Source organism: Pleurodeles waltl, chromosome 8 (genome assembly GCF_031143425.1).
Source record: "Pleurodeles waltl isolate 20211129_DDA chromosome 8, aPleWal1.hap1.20221129, whole genome shotgun sequence".
Taxonomy (NCBI): Eukaryota; Metazoa; Chordata; class Amphibia; order Caudata; family Salamandridae; genus Pleurodeles; species Pleurodeles waltl.
In genome coordinates this window covers 538428230-538444168 of record NC_090447.1, presented here as the reverse complement: position 1 = coordinate 538444168, position 15939 = coordinate 538428230, and positions in this window count along the sequence as shown.

The window sequence follows — 15939 nt, the reverse complement described above, 5'->3', positions numbered from 1 at the left end:
CAGTCCACAGTCCAGGATGTTCTACATCCAAGGTCAGTTTCTCAAAACTCTCTATGTGTAAAACAATAGGCATCTATAACCAAACTAGTCTTCTCATGTGAATGAAGTCTGAAAGAAAGATAAACATTAGCAAGATAACTTGACATTTTCTGCACAGTCACGAAATACAGGACCTAGCAGGCCTCACTTAGGATAATACGAATGAATTAAACAGCACATTAACACATTCCAATAAAACACATTTTATTACACAAACTATAAATTCTGCATCAATAAATTTTCATTAGCGTTCATGTTACAGTAAGTTTTAACAAAATTACTCGGTTAACACATTTCAATCAGTGTGACGCTGAACTGTATTTCTTTATTTTGCACACATTTAAAACATCTAGTGTAAGAAATTCGGACTATTAGTTTAGACTCTAAAAGTTAACATAATGACAGTTTAATTTTTCAAACGTAATTTAATCTCAATATCACCTATATTTCAATAAGTGGTAAAACACAAATGCACAGTAGCATAGCTCTTTGGTGCATCATTCTACATTCAAACTATTAGTACTTCAATTAACATAATGCATAAACTGTCACGTATAGATGATCTCTGTGACATGAGGGACAGTACTAAAGTTTCTAATACATTCATTCTCTTGGACCTCTCCAACATGGTGTCTCACATCATAGTCATCAACTGACTGGCAAACCTCAGTATTACCAAACGGACGGTTAAATGGCCCTCTTTTTTCTGTCTGCTCATTACTTGGCAATCACTATGCCTAGGTTTCAGTCTTGCCTCAAATATATTTGCTGAGGAGTTTCTCAGGGCTCGTTCCCACATTCTTTAATCTTTACTCATCCTTTGTTGCTGTTCTGATCCAGTCCTTCAAACTGCACTTTTACTCTTAAGTGGATGTTACCCACCTCAACCCTTGCCTACATGGCAACCTCAGCCTCTACCAGTGATTGCATACCTGCAATTGCTGCTTAGATGAACATCACATCCCTATTACTTAACTGACTGGCCTGATGATCTAGGTCCACCCTGTACTCGTCCCTGGTTAGCATGTTACTTCAGCATTATCTTTGACACACATCCCTACTTCTCCTCTCCTATCAACAAAACAAATACAACCTGTTTCACTTTAATTCTAAAGAATCTACTTCCGTTACTACAAGCTAACTCATGTAAATCTATTATTCAGGCCCTTATCAGGTCACCCCCTAGATCAATGTGTGCTCTATATGTTGGTCTACCTGCTACCCAACTGGCAAAATTACAGTCCATTCAGAACACTTCTTCCTGCCTCATTCTCAGCCTAAACAAAAGAGCCAGAATCTCCTCACACCTCGAAGCCCTTCACAGGCTACCCGTCTTCTAACTATGACCCTCATTATGAACACGGCGTGTTCAGGCTGGCGGTCTAAACACAGACCGCCAGCCCGTTGAGGACCCCGCTGGCCGAATAAACAACATTCCACTGGGCCGGCAGGCGGAAACAGTGTTTCTGCCAGCCGGCCCAGCGGAATGCTGGGCCTGGACATTGATGACGGCTCCATGGAGGTGTCGTCAATGTAGCAGTGTGGTGGGTGCAGCAGCACCCTTTGCGCAAATCACTGCCCGTAATGGGGGCAGTGACATGCGCGACGGGGCTGTGCATGGGGCCCCCTGCACTGCCCATGCCAAGTGCATGGGCAGTTCAGGGGCCCCCTTCCGCCAGCCTTTTCCCGGCGGGGGAAACTGCCAGGGAAATGCTGGTGGACCCAGGTTCTTTATCTGGCGGGCAGCGCTGCTTGCAGCGCTGCCCTGTCGGATAAGGTACTCCTCCATTGTCAGACTGTCTGGCGGCGGTGGCCTGGCGGTGGCGGAGTTCTGGCTGTGAAAGTCTCGCCATGAACATTATCTGGAGGTCCGGACCGCCACAGCCGGCATGGCGGTCCGGACCGCCATGTTCATAATGACCGCCTATGTACCTTTAAGGCTGACTGCCTGTGCCATAAATCTTTGTTCTCTACTGCTCCTGCATACATGTCATCTTCCTTCACCTGGAATTCCCTGACCAGGGCATAACAATTTAGATCTGCTAACCTTTTCTCCATCCCTTGCCTCGTCAAAGCTTAATACACATGCAGGTGGGCTTCGACCTTCCATGGATATAATGTGGGCCTGCCGGTAAGGCTTGTGTTGCGCTATAGTATTGGTTCAACAATAAGTTGTATTCTTTCCATTCTTGCTCCCACCATGGCCCACCAACCCCCCTAAATCACTCAGGGCCTCATTTAGAGTTTGACGGACACGTTACTCCGTCAAAAATGTGATGGATATCCTGTCCGCCATACTACGATAGGATATAATAGTATCATAATACAGCGGATGGAACATCTGTCATGTTTGTGACGGAGTATTCCCCTCCTCCAAACTCTAAATCAGCCTCTAAATCATTGCCAGTTGAGGTGTATGACCCACACACCCGTTGAAAGTTTTTTCTCCTTTTTTCGTTTTTCTTTATTTTTTTGGTTAATTGCAAATAATTTAATATTGTCATTTTCATATATGCCTACTTACACGTAATACGTTGCTCTGTTTTGTAACCTTGTTTATTGTAATAGGATAAAAAAAACATACTTAAAAAAGCTCAGAGTGTTCAAGAATACTTTTTTATAGACCTGGAACATAGAAGAACGTATTTTCTGATAAGACTTCTGTGCGATATGAACCACGAACAGATGTTGGAGATGCGCATACTGCCTGAAATCTTCTCTTTCTCTGAACTGTAACATGCGGCGCCCATCAAATCACCCACTGTAATCAAGTTTGTTCTATCTGGAGGAATTGGCTACCGTTGTTGAAAGTCACTAGCATTTGTCTTGGCAGATTTAATCTGCATCGTTTTTGCTGATAATTCCCAATACATTTTCTGCCAACTTTAATAAATGCGCACCGTTCTGCATGGCAATGTGTTCTAACTGGTTTTGATATTACAACTTTTTCAGTATTTTGAGGATCCCTCTGGGGATCGCGAGAGTGCGAGCTGCATACAGCAATCCATGTTGCTGTAGGGAGACATAGAACGCAATTCTAAGGTGATGTTCTTTTACAAAGGTCTCGCTTCAGTAACCATAGGATAACATTTTAGTCACTTGTGAAAACTTGCTAGCCAAACACTATGAGCAGTCGTTTTCTGAAGGGTTTTTAACCCCAATCAGAATCAATTGTTGCACTTGATGGTGCTGGGTAGCGGGTAGTGACTGAACTACTGCATATTGACATCAACAATATTGTGGAAAAAGACTGTCTAGGAAAGAATATCAAGGGACAAAATATCAAATGGTAAGTGCATATAGGGCTGTATAGATTTACTATTTCTGCCTCCACATCGACGTTCCTTGAAGATATATGTACTGCACATGGAGTTAGGTATAGAAAATCTAGACTTGCTTACCTGTATATATTTTATTTTTGATACTCTGCCTTCGAAGTTTGTGTCCCATCGCTACTGAGGTTTTAATATTCAAGGGGTACAGCCTTGGTTGCTCTATAGCGCTATAGCAATGGCATAATATGAGGATTAATTATCCTTTTTGATGTAATCATCTACATTGGTATATAAACTTTGAAAATATACGTTTATGCTGTTAACCGTGTTATGAGTGAAATGCTTGGCTTTTATGCAAACTTTGGCCAGATTTACTAAGGATTGTTTCCTGGTGGAAAGTGAGGGAAATTGGTGTAAGCTGCATGTGCTATATACTATCCACAGAAAAAGACCATGACCAGTGTGGCCACGGAAGGAAAACTCCAATCAGAAATAAAGTTCAAACTTTATTACAACCACAAACTCCAAGTCATGAAGACAATGCGGAAAACAAAATTATAAAGATACATAATCTCCAGGGGTTGCCCAAAGTGCCGAAATAGGTTCAGGAGAACTAACATCAATAAAACTAAGCATTCAAGAAGAATAATACATAGCATCAACAAGATGATCTGAGCTACTGAAACAAGGCAGTGCTCAGTGTTAACAATCATTTATCAATTCAAATTAGCAAAGTTAATAGTTAATAATCGTTGATTGGGCACAGACCAACCTTACAGCTAACCAAATTACGGAAATACATGTGTGGGGAGGAACATGTGCCATAATACAAAGATACAAATAGGACAAAAGTAATTTGGAAAAGAAGAATAACTCAGGCTACTAACTAAAAACAAAAGAAAAATATAGCATCAGCACAATGGAGTTTCTAACCTAAATGAGCATTTCAAGGGGCAATGGCAATTGGCAGAGAGGAAGACACCTTTCCAAGAATACAGCATTCAGGGAATCTTCATCAGCAAAGCATTAACGGGTTGATGGAAAGCTTCAGGAGAGCAGCTGGAGAGGCAGACTGACCACTACCAACTAAAGTTCTGATGTCCAACAGTATTTAAAATCTCATAAAACGTTTTGATTTGTCAATTGTCATCACTTCAGGTCATGCTGAAGGTGCATCATCCAATTAAAATCATTCAGGAGACATCAGTTTTCAACAGTGTGACAAATTACCAAGTCTGTCATGGAAACATCTCCTTTCCATGTGACTCCAAACTGGGAAACAAAAGTATAGGAACTTAATCCACGTTCCTGCAATGTTATTTTCTTCAAGGCCAAATAAATTCATCTTTCCACATTCAAACAATGAACTTATTACAACAGGACTTTGCTTCTCCTGGGAACTGAATCTGAAAGAATGCTTCACGTTATGACAAAATAATTCAACACTTTTACATAAATGCAAAATGCAAGCTCCACAGGGCTCATTTATGCTAACATAAGTAAAACATAAAAATATAATTAATTAATACTTTTCAGTAAATCACATAATCTACAAACTTGTAAATTCAACAATAGTATAAGTAAAACATTTCAATGACACTGTTATTTCAGAACATTAAGTATAACAGAGAAGTGCATTTTTCTCATTTCAGCATGTACCTTAAAACTCATAAATCAGTCATTAATCATTAGAAATTCAATATCGTTTTCATAAACACAATTAGTTTGTAGTCTAGATTACATTTTAACATTACTTTTGCCAATCTAGCATGTGATTTAAATCAAAAGGCACATATATCAACTTTGAAATAGAAGCAAATTGCACATTTAAATTGTGTATCAATGCAGCTTTCTACATTAGTTTTCACTGTTTCACGTTTATAAACGTAACCATGTCACATTCTGATGACTTTTGTGACACAATGGTTATTACTAAAATTTATGCACTATAGTCCCTCTTTTGACGGCAAAATATGCCGTCACAAAAGGACACATTCTCATTTTATCGCGACAATTCAAAGTTCCGATGTCTTATTCTGATAAGGTCTGCAACAATTAACCATTTTCTTTCAATTACAATAATGGCTGCCTCTCCTATTTTCCATTTCTATATCCTCTTTTATCTGCCTATTCTTAGCTCTTTTTCTATTTCCACGTCATGTATAGTTTAAAAAAATCCAAGTGTAACTATAACACAAAAAGCCACAATCAACAGAAGTCTCAAGATAATTCCTATTATCCCCTTTCCCATGTTCCCAAACCATTTTCCAATGGCTAAAAACCCACTTTCAGTAGCTTCCCATGCATCAGAGGCTGCCAGACTTTTCAGGTCTTTTTTCAAGTCAGTCATGTTTGTAATTTACTTTTCTATGTCCTTACTATTGTCAGGTATGTAAGTACAACAATGTTGCGCATATAACTTTTTACAGACTCCGCCCTCCTTTGCCAGTAAGATGTCTAATGCAAGATGATTCTGCAAAACCATTGATCTCACAGCAACCATCTCCGTGTCCATTAATAACATAGCTCCTGCAGTGTCAGTAGACAGCTTGTGTACTATGGATGACAACTTTCTAATCTTGAGATCCTTCAAGATTACTCCCACTGATAGAATTATGGCAACAAATATATCTCCCATTATCTCTGAGGCACTTGCTCCTCTTTTAACTGTGGAGTTTGATTTCTCATCCTGAACTGGTTCTTTGATGTTCTCCACATGATACATTTTCGGAAAAACTACTCCCAGCTAACATATTCCATACCAGCCTTTTGCAGCTTGCAATAAGCTTTTTCCAACACATAAAATAAACACCTGGTATCGCAGACTCCTGTCCATTTAACATAAAGGCCCATGTGTTTTTGAAAAGAAAAACATGTCTACATTCACTAGTTCCTACAAAATGCATGTCTGTCTTTGACTTTGGTCTCTATACACAAACATTTCCCTATATGTTGCCTATCTAAAGCTAAGAATCCTTGACTGTCAGACACTGAGACCCTCATTATGACCCTGGCAGTGAGTGATAAAGTGGCGGTAATGCTGCCAACAGGCTGGCGGTAAGTACCGCCAAATTATGACCATGGCAGTGATAACTCCCATAGACAGCCAATGTACCACACCAACCGCAAGGGTGGAACCAACAGTTACCACGGCGGTAGCTGTCAACAGCCAGGCGGGAGACAAAGTACCACCATATTATGATACAGGAAACCGCCACCTTTTCTGGGGCGGTACCAATGGCATCAAAAGCCTGGCAGAAACAGTTCTCAGAAGTGAAAGGATCCACCATTGGAGGCACAGGGAAGAACCACGCCGCCATGGAACCCGAACTACAAGTCTTCCTGATGATCTTCTATGTCATGCTCCACCTGGAACACCAACGCCGACGAAGAGGACGACGGTGAGTACAGCCGCCTAGCACACAAGAGAGGGTGGGAGGAAACGAGAGTGACACACACACGCACAACACACACCGACACACACACACACCATACACAGAACCAGCTGAACACGTAAACCAATGGCACACGACACACTGCATAATAAAACGAGGACCATAATGCTGGATTAATGACAATGTATTAGCATAGCAAAATCCGCCACACAAACCAACTATATACAAATGTCCATTGAGGGCCAATGCCCAGTCCAAAGTCATGAGGGCACACAAGGCCACAGGGCACAGTCCAAGGCCCAACCTGTATCCTGACACAGCCGGAGAGGCATCATTTTGCAAGTGGGAAGCCAGCTCAAGGGGGTGGGGGGGCACCTCAGCAGAATACGGGCGCGTCCCCACTGGTTCTGGATGGGTCAACATGCCCATTGCTTTGTCCTGGGGAGTGCAAAGCCACAGTCTCTCAAGTGGGTGACTTGCCCACTGGTTCTGGAGAGGGCAACATGCCCATTGCTTTGTCCTGGGGAGTGCAAGGCCACAGTCTCTCAAGTGGGTGATTTGCCCACTGGTTCTGGAGGGGGCAACATGCCCATTGATTTGTCCTGGGGAATGCAAGGCCACAGTCTCTCAAGTGGGTGACTTGCCCACTGGCTCTGGAGGGGGCAACATGCCCATTGCTTTGTCCTGGGGACTGCAAGGCCACAGTCTCCCAAGTGGGTGACTTGCCCACTGGTTCTGAATGGGGCATCCAGAACAGCAGCCCCTGGATGGTGGCCTACATGGCATCCGCTGGCAGCGACGGCTGCACTGTGGTGGTGTTTGGAGGAGCCTCCTGGGCAGCCCCTGCACTGTCCGATGGCTGCATTGTGGTAGTGGTTGGGGGAGCCTCCTGGGCAGCCCCTGCACTGTCCGATGGCTGAATTGTGTTGGTGGTTGGAGGAGCCTCCTGGGCAGACCCTGCACTCCCTGATGGATGCACTTCCAGAGCTGGTGGTAGGGGCCCCGTGACAGCTGGTGGATATGGCGGTGTTAGCCTGACAGCTTCCGCTGGCATAGATTACCTCCTCTCTTCCTGTCAATGGGTTATGGATCCCTTACCCTTCCTGGCAGGGGCAGATGGACTCTTCCTTCTCTGCCTGGTGGTGCAGGCTCCTTCCCTTCTTCACAGCTGGTGCAGGCCCCTTCCCCTTCTTCACAACTGGTGCAGGCCCCTTCACACTCTTCCCTGGTGGTGCAGGACTCATCACACTCTTCCCTGATGTTGCAGGCCCCTTCCCATTCTTCCCTGGTGGTGCTGGCTCCTTCCCCTTCTGTGTTGTAGGTCTGGTATCCTTCCCACCACGAGTAGATGGTGCTACCACTGTCCCCGTGGACTGTTTGGCTGAGGTGCTGGGCTGTGTCCTTGGTACCGTGCCCATACGTGCAGGACGGGGGGGAGGTAGGGAAGAGGTCAAGTTGGGAAAGGAAACGCTTTTTAGGGATGTTAGGGCAGGAAGAGAGAGGAGTAATTGGAGTGGAAGATGAGGGAGTGGTTGTTGGAGGTATATGCTGGATTTGGGTGCAGGTGCATGGGCTGTATGCTTATGTGAGGTGGATGGCTGTTGGGTGTGTGAATGCTTGCGTTTGTGTCTCTTAGGAGGGGGGAACAGACACGGTGGGAGAGGACACAGGGGATGCGTGCATGGCTGTTGTGGAGGTGTCTGCCAGTGAGGTGTGTGTTCTGCTTGGTGTGATGATGCTGATAGTGGGTGTAGATGTAGTGCATGCAGGTGTGAGTGTGGAGGTGACTGAGATCGAGGTGGAGGAGGGCGAAGAGGGGGAGACAGTGGAGGCAGTGGATGTTGTTGTGTTTGCAACTGTATAGTGTTTGTGTGAGTACCTGTGGGATAAAGTGTGGTGCTTGTGTTTGCCTTTGCCTCTCTTGTGTGTTGCCTTGTGTACATGCTCATCTGTATGTGTACCTGGGATGGGTTGGGGTTGAGGAGAATGGGACTGGGAAGTGGTAGATGGAGGGGGACGGTAGAAACAGGGACAATGGCTGCCATCAGAGAGGAGGCCAGAGCCTGAATCGATCTCTGTTGGGCCACCAATCCACTGTGAATGCCTCCAGGAATGCATTGCTGCATCTGGGATGCCAGCCCCTGGTTGGCATTCACAATGGTTGACTGCCCTACAGAGATGGATCTCAGGAGGTCAATAGCCTCCTCACTCAGGGCAGCAGGGCTCACTGGGGCAGGGCCAGAGGTGCCAAGGGCGAAGGAGATGCCCACCCTCCTGGGTCAGCGGGCACGGGCAACTCACTGAGGGGCTACTGGGAGGGCGGTGCTGGTACGGGGTGGTGGCTGTACCTGCAGCTGGGGTGGTCACAGAGGTTTCCGCCAACACCAGGGAGCTCCCATCGGAGGAGGTCTCTGAGTCTGTATTGTCCCCTCCAGTCTCGGCCGTGGTGCTCCCCTCACCCTCCATCCCACTGGTTCCCTCGGCGTCAGTGGACTCTGCCTCCAAGGTTATGTGGGATGCAGCTCTCTATGCGCAGGTGCCCCTGCTCCTCTGCCAGATGATGCTAATGCACACAAGGACAGGATGAGAAAACAACAAAGGGGGGAGAGACAAAGGATGCACTGGGCCAATAACTGCACCAACACCACCGTTGGCGTACACAGCACCTCACACACAGGGAACAGGCCTACCCAAGATGCATTGCACTACCAGTGAATGGCTAGTCACCAAGGCATAATGAGGAGCACACACGCCAACTGCAGCACACCTGGGACCCACGATGCCCTGCCTGAAAGTGACTACTAACAAGCTAGGTTACCTGTATTTGCCTTGCAACCATTACCCTTCAGAGGACCCATGCTGCAATGTCTGGCCTGGCCTTAGGGGCACCCACTAACACACAACCACCACCCGGATACCACCCCACCAGCCAAAATGTGTAATGATACCCACTGTGCTCACCCCTTGTGGCTGCTGTGATTCCCTCAAGCGCCCGTCCAGCTCATGGTATGCCACCGTCAGAATGCAGGCCATCAGGGGGGTCAGGGTCCGACGGGCACCCCTTCCTCGTTGGGAGGCCATCCCCAGCTGGGCCTCTGCGGTCTTCCGTGCCCAGCATCTCAGGTTCTCCCACCATTTCCGACAGTGGGTGATCTGCCTGCCATAGACCCCCAGGATCCACACTTCCTTGGTGATGGCACGCCGTATTACCTTCTTTTGATGGGCGCTGACCTGCAGAGGCAATAAATACAGGAGAAAACCATGAAACTAACAGTCCAGCCTGTCACAGACATGGCCCACCATACCCGTTTCCATCAGCATTGGCACACACATTGCCCAGCGCATGACTTGTACACCACCAACAGATAATTCCACCTTACACAATGCATTCACACACATCTCCATGCATCCATGCCACATGCATGGTGCCAACATTGTACTCACCTGTTGGTCTGGAGGCCCATACAGCAGTCCGTACTGGGGTAGGACCCCATCAACCAGTCGCTCCAACTCCTCCGAAGAGAAGGCTGAGGCCCTTTCCTCAGTCACACAGGCCATTCTATGTTCCAGACACAGGTCACAGCAGCAGGTCTTCTCCTGCTAAAGGTCAGGAAACAAGTGAGGAATGATTTAGAAAATGGCAGTCACGTCCACGGCGGTGTACACCTTCATCGCCAACGTACATCCCCACTGTACTCTATAGGGCCCAATATCATCCAATGAGGAATTGCACGGCCGTTCACGACCGCCTACCGCCACGACGCACAACGTCAACGGAATTACCTCACTTCCACCTTTCCCTCCACACAGCACAGGCAGTCTCCATTTCAGGGGGGGTGAACAGGCCTATCGATAATTGCTGCGTCACAGGATAAACATGCACATGCTTAGAAATTCACACTGTCCAATACTGAATTGCACGATGTGGACTGCAGTTGTGGTTTAGTTGTTCAAATCGTGACAGCCTACTCACTCTTGTGTCCTTTAGGTACCTACCGCTGTGGATGGATAGGTGATTGGGACATACCCCCGTGTACAGACCCCTGGTGGACTTAGCTACACTTGAGGACAGGCACAATATCCTCACCTATAGACTGGACAGGGCCACAATCACAGAGCTGTGTGCCCAGTTGGAGCCTGATCTTATATCAGCTATCTGTCATCCCACTGGGATCCCCCCTCTTGTGCAGGCTCTATCAGTGCTCCATTTCTTTGCAACTGGTTCTTTCAAAGTGACAGTGGGCTTGGCAGCAGGAATGTCACAGCCAATGTTCTTCATCGGGCTGGCAAGAGTGTTGTCTGCCCTGGTAAAAAACATATGCAGCTACGTTGCTTTCCCCCAGGTGGAAGATTTGGCCACAGTGAAGGCCAGATTCTATGCAATAGGACATATCCCCAATATTATTAGGGCAATTGACGGGACACATATTGCGTTTGTCCCCCCCGCCAGAATGAACAGGTGTACAGGAATCGTAAAAGTTTCCACTCACTGAATGTGCAGATGGTGTGCCTGGCAGACCAGTACATCTCCCACATCAAAGCTAAATATCCTAGGTCGGCGCTTGACGCCTTTGTCCTGAGGAATAGCAGCATCCCAAATGTGATGGGTCAACTACAGAGGCACAGAGTGTGGCTTATAGGTGAGCCTTGGTCCCCACACGGTGTATGTTAGTGTCTGCCTCTGATGTTAACCTAATAGGATAGTGTGTGGCTAAATGTTGTCCCTCAATGCCTGCAGGTGACTCTTGCTACCCAAAATTATCGTGGCTGCTGACCCCTGTGAAGAATGCCAGGACAAGGGCTGAAGAACGTTATAAAGAGGCACATGGGCGAACCAGAAGGATCATTGAGAGGACCTTCGGCCTCCTGAAGGCCAGGTTCAGGTGCCTCCATCTGACAGGTGGATCCCTGTGCAATTCACCTGAGAAGGTCTGCCAGATAGTAGTGGCATGCTGCATGTTGCACAACCTGGCCCTCAGACAACATGTGACTTTTCTGCAGGAGGAGGAGACTGGAAATGCCCCTGTAGCAGCAGTGAACCCTGAGGACAGTGAGGATGAGGAGGCAGAGGATGAGGATGTGGACAACAGAACCACAGTTATCCGTCAGTACTTCCAATGACACTCAGGTGAGACAGTGCAACTTCACATTTCTATGACTATTGGTGTATTCTGTGTGGCAGTGGCATGCTGGCATTACCCACTTGTTACCTCTACTTACTGTCACCTATGGATTATCATTTTACAAATGTTTGTGATATGACAACAATGTCCTGATGTGATCACTACAGCAAGCTACAGGTCATTCTTTCTATGTTCTCACTATGTACAGTTCATTTGCAATGGATTTAGCTGTTTCCATCAATACAAATGTCAATACATGATAGACTAGTAGTCACGTTTTTTCCAAGGGTGTTTATTGAAGTGCTAAGAAATAGAGGGGAAAGTGCAATGGAATGCACTGAAATGGGGTAATGATGGAGGAAAGTCCAGGGTATTGTTCCAGTCTGTTTGTAGCACAGGTGCAGTGTCCAAGAGGCCATAGGAAGGGGTGCAATGGCAGTTAAAGGTGGACAAGGTGATTGAGTGGGACACAAGGAGGACAATCATGAGTGTCTTGTTTCCGGGCAGTGGTCTTGGCAAGTGTCTCTGGATTCTGGGTGTCTGGGTCGCAGGGAACGTTTGCTGGGTGGTTCACCTTCTGCAGGGAGAGGGGTGCTAGTGGCCTGTGGGTCCTGCGGCGGGGCCTCCTGGCCACTAGCAGCAGCTGAAGTGGGTGGCTGGTCAATGGACTGGCTAGTGGAAGGGGCCCACTGGTGTGCTGTTGCCTCTCTCATGATGTTGGTCATGTCTGCCAGCACCCCTGCTATGGAGATTAGGGTGTTGTTAATGGCCTGCAAGTCCTCCCTCATCCACTGATACTGTCCCTCCTGCAGCTGCCTAGTCTCCTGCACATTGTCTAGGATCTAGCCCATCGTGTCCTGGGAATGTTGGTAGGCTCCCAGGATCTCAGAAAGTGCCTCCTGGAGAGTTGGTTCCCTGGTCCTGTCCTCCCCCTGGCGCACAGCAGTCCTCCCAGTTTCCCTGTTGTCCTGTGCCCCTATCCCCTGAACGGTGTGCCCACTGACCCCAGGTCCCTGATTGTCCTGGGGGCGAGGTGTTGCCTGAGGTCCCTGTACAGGTGGGCTCACTGCTGATTGATGTGTCCTGGGGACAGAGTTTTGGGTACACTGGGTGGGTGCTGTGGTGTTATATCCTGATGGGGTAGGTTCTGGGGTGGTCTGTGATTGTCCTTGGCTGACCAGCTGTCCAGTGGTCCCTGATGGATCAGGTAGGTCCTCCAGATCCAGAAGTCTAGAGTTACTATCATTACTGGGGGCATCTTCTGTTGGGGGACTGGATAGTGGTGGCACCTCCTCTCCACTGACTTTGGCTGGGGTACCTGTGGGGATGTCAGCGATGTCTTATGCTTCAAGTGTATGCCATTTGTACATCCCTAGCTTCCCCTCTATGGTTGGTGTTCCCCTGCCAGCTTTTGCTTGTGTATGGTGATGTATTGTGGGATTGTTATTTTCTGTATACTGTGCATGCTTTAGTGATGGGTGTCCATGCAGGGCTGGGAGCGGTGTCCATGCATTGGTATGGCATGCAGGGCTTGGCATTGGGGTTAGTGAGATGTGTAGGTGCTGTGTGTGGGATGGAGTGGAGTGATGGGAGTGAGGATGTGGGTTTGAGATGGCATGCAGGTAATGGGGGGGTGATAGGTAATAAATGTTGACTTACCAGTGTCCAGTCCTCTGGCTACTCTAGCGAGTCCCTCAGGATGCAATATTGCCAGTACTTGCTCTTCCCATTCTGTGAGCTGTGTGGGAGGAGGTGGGGGTCCAGTCCTTTGGATGGCGAGCTGGCACCTTGCTGCTTTGGAACGTACCTTCCCCTGTAGGTCGTTCCACCTCTTCCTGATGTCATCCCTTGTTCTTGGGTATTGCCCACGGCGTTCACCCTGTCCACGATTCTCCGCCATAGCTCCATCTTCCTTGCAATGGAAATCTGCTGTACCTGTGCTCCAAAGAGCTGTGGCTCTACCCTGACAATTTCCTCCACCATGACCCTTAACTCCTCCTCAGTGAAACGGGGTGCCTTTGTGGTGCCATGGGTTTTGTGTGATGTGTGTTGGTGAGGGTGTGTTGGGTAATGTGGTGGGGTGTGTGATGTGGAGTGCATGAGGGGTGTATGGATGTAAGTGGTGTATGTGTCCAATTGTCTCTGTGCTCTTCTTCTCAGTCTCCTGGTAGCAATTGGTATTTGTAAGGGTTTGTGGGTAATGTGGGTGGGTGTTTTATAGTGGTGTTGGTGTGTGGGTGTGGTGTGTGTATGGGTGTCAGGTGTGTGTATTTGGTATTGGCCAATGTAGGTTTGTTTTGCATGTGGGTGTCCATTCTGAGCGCGGCGGTATGTACCGCCAATGGTTTACCGCCATTGAATCTACGCCGTGGTGATTTGTGGGTCATAATGTGATGGGCGTTGTTTTGTTGGCATTACAGTATGGGTTTTGGGACTGCCACTTTATCACTGACCTTTGGTCTGGCGGAATTGTGTGTGTGGCTGTATTCTGTCGGATTGGTGTGTGTTATAATATGGTGCACGGATATCCACCACTGCGACGGTATGTTGGCGGCCGTCAGCGTGGCGGGAAGCAGCATTTACCGTCAATGTCATAACGAGGGCCTGAATGTGTTGCATCTTTTTCCCAATTTTGCAGAACTACTCCCTTTTCTATTTTAGCTTTCATTGCCCTCCTTCTGCCATCAGCTTGTCCAATGAACTCTTTTATTACAGAACTTAGTATACCATTCAAATTATTCCTGTGGGCATATGCTGTTCCAAATGTCAAGGTAGACTCAAAGAATCCTCCCACAATGTCAATGTGTTTCTTTTTAGCAATACTACTGAGGTGCTTCGTTACAGGCATGAAAGAAAACACAAAGGGCCTAATTACGACCTTGGCGGATGGGATACTCCGTTACAAACGTCACGGATATCCCATCCGCCGTGTTTTAAGTTCCATTATATCCTATGGAACTTGCAAAACGGCGGGCGGGATATCCGTCACGTTTGTGACGGACTAGCCCATCCGCCAAGATCGTAAACAGGCTCTTAATTATAATTTGAGTAGAAGTATTGGTAATACTCCTGCTAATACAATAGGGTGAGTAACAAACTACGAGTAATTCCATATGTTAGGGGCAAGTTGTGATAAGTGATTCCTTCCTGTACTGATGAAGGACTTTTCGTACAAAGTAGCAGTTTTGGACTTCCATGGATTCAATATATCATATAATAATTTGTAATATATATTTGATGTCAAATCTCCCTTAGAACTATCAGTGTGTAAAATTCTCTCATCCTCATACAGGGGAACTTGATCTGTAGTGAGTCTTTTAAATTCAGGGCACTTGTCACTGAAATTTTCTCACTTTTATTCTTAACAGGCAACCTCAATTCAACAAGCATCAAAATGATCACAATCACATATGTTACTGCTAAACCTACACACACATACTTACATTTACTCTTCTTACTTCAAACAGATGTCATTGCTTGTCTAGATTCAGACCACAATATAATTCCAATTAAAAATAAAAATAAAAAAATAAAAAATGCAAAAGGGATTTCCAGTTATTTAACTGTCTCTTTCAGGCTTTTCTTTGCTTGAGCAAAGCAAATTCAAAAACAGTTTCTTCAAAAACAAAAAAAGCAAAAGTTCATCAAGAGTCTCTTTCTTTTTACAAAAAATTAAAGAACCCCTTCTAAAAGTTCAACGTCTCTAATAATAAGCCACCTGGTAGTGGTTAATTAGCACTTCCAGCAAATAATGTCTTGGTTCATCAAGCGGCACTGAAGTTTCACAGTTCAGTTCCAAAGCAATTTAAAGTTCCAAAATATTCAGCTGGAGGCAAATTGTTAACATAAAAGGTAACAAGCTCCTTCTCCCAGTCATCAGTTGTGAAATAAGTCCATTCAGAAGCAAAGTATTTGCGAATTAGCACTCTTTTTCTCTTTGACCTACTTGTCACACGACCTTCAGTTTCACTGTCACTTTCATCTGATTCTTCAGTTACTTCAGCAATAGTAGGAGGCACTTTTATCACTGACTCTGGGTTTTTCTCAGGCCACTGATCTCCAAGTACAACTCTTTTCTCTGGCATGACTGAGGTATCAACATGATCT